This window comes from Lontra canadensis, unplaced genomic scaffold (genome assembly GCF_010015895.1).
Source record: "Lontra canadensis isolate GAN:19392208 unplaced genomic scaffold, GSC_riverotter_1.0 scaffold12, whole genome shotgun sequence".
Classification (NCBI taxonomy): domain Eukaryota; kingdom Metazoa; phylum Chordata; class Mammalia; order Carnivora; family Mustelidae; genus Lontra; species Lontra canadensis.
In genome coordinates this window covers 4,200,716-4,202,659 of record NW_022631006.1, presented here as the reverse complement: position 1 = coordinate 4,202,659, position 1,944 = coordinate 4,200,716, and the positions used below count along the sequence as shown (strand labels likewise).

Below are 1,944 nucleotides of genomic sequence, written 5' to 3'. Positions count from 1 at the left end.
TGTCAGTTGACTAAACCAGGACTCAGTGGGTAACCTGTATTCAATATTTAGATGAAAAAATTTCCCTAGCATAATATAGAGAAAAGAATCCATAAACCTAGACAGATGGAAATGTTAGCATGGATTTACTATATATGATCCATCACATTTCCTCCCTATTTCTCAAGGGGTCCCAAAAGACATTCATTTTCTTAAGCATTAAAAAAATGCTTTATTTTGGAGAGAACCAAATCATGTAAAAGCTCTGTTGTGTCTGTCCTCTGAAGACTAAAGATGGTAATGTTGAGAGATACCCCACTGACCCAAGTTCCCTGATTTCAATGGGAAACAAGAACTAAAGAGAGAGAGGCCAAATAACAGAGAAAAGATGAGTATACTTTAATGAAACGGGCAGAAGGAAACAATGGCAATCAGACAGAAATCCCTGTTTGGATAGAAATATTTAGTGGTAGTTAAAGAACTATGGTGTTCTTAGGAATGAAATAAGTAGATTTATTAACTAATCTATATATCTAAAAACAACTCTAAGAATCCAAAATGCCACTCTGGTACCATTTGTCAAAGTAGGAATTTATGAAGCTAGATAATATATAGAATCTGGACCTAGATTTGCCTTATAATATGTTCAGATACTCATGGTTATTTCTTCAGCTCTAGAATATATAACTGAAATAGATCAGTAGAATTTTCACATTGACTCCCTGACCCTTGGAGCGAGACACCCCAGAATATTAAAACAAAAGCAACACCCTAATTTCATGGAAATTGACAAAATTATTGTTATCATTAAAACCTTAAAAATATTTTTATCTTTTTTGCCACCATCCTGCTGTGTGTGGCTGAATATTTCTGGCCATGTCTTCTCACAAGACTTTCAGAATCAAGTGATTCCTGGCCAAGAAACAAAAGCAGAATCATCCCATTCCCCAGTGGATTTGGATGAAAACTGGTAGTAAAATCAGGTACAACTCCAAGAGGAGGCACTGGAGAAGAACCAAGCTGGGTCTATGAGGCATCATATGTCTTGAAATGACATACCTAACTGGCATCACGTATTTAATTAAACTGTGTGAAGATCATGTGTTCTATCCTATCACTCTGTAAATATCCTTCCTACCTGGCCAACAGACATGTTTTATCAGGGAAATGATTTTTCTGCTACTATGCCTCTGCACCAATAGGTTGGTTTGGAATTAAATGTGAGAACTTTTAGTGCTAAAAAAACAAAAAACAACAACAAAAAAAACCCTTTAAAAATATTACGGTGATGATACCTACCAACTCCCAGTATTCACATATGTACAAGGGACAGGTGGATGTTGAAGAATAACTATAGATTATGATAGATTTAATTATGTGCTGGTTCTAAGTGCATCTGCTGATCTCTATGTGGAATCTTCAGATCTGGTCTAGGTGTGAAGCAAATCAATTCAGAAATTAACTGTGCTATTTCCTCTATACCAATTATAAAGAATTGGAATATAAAGAACCAGAGCAATTTTCTTTTACCAGGAAGGGTCAGCAACATACCTTCATTTTTGGGTTATATCGACTCTCTTGCTCTTTGTAATCTAGTCTTCAAAGACCTTGATCATCTTGACATCCCAAAGATATGTTAGTGAACTAAATGATATCTAACTTTTATTTTTTAATTTCTTTAAATATTTTCTTTATTTATTTGAGAGAGAGCATGTGTGCATGCAGGAGCGAGGCTGGGGGAAGCAAAGGGGGAGGAAGAATGACAGACAGACTCTATGCTAAGCTCAGAGCCTGACATGGGGCTAGATCCAAGGATTCTGAGATCATGACCTGAATCTGGCGCTTAAGCAACTGAGCCACCTAGGTGACCCTCTGACTAACTTTTAAAAATGCAATTGCAGATACACTGTATTCTTTGGAGCTGTTGAAATAGCATTCATAATCTATTCTTCAAAGGTATGGTAG

The 1,944-nt window shown here is 36.2% G+C and overlaps 1 pseudogene; it reads left to right on the top strand.

The window, feature by feature from the left end:
* The first annotated feature begins 855 nt into the window (after positions 1-855).
* Positions 856-1,011, top strand: LOC116867419 (annotated as a pseudogene).
* Positions 1,012-1,944: the final 933 nt, after the last annotated feature.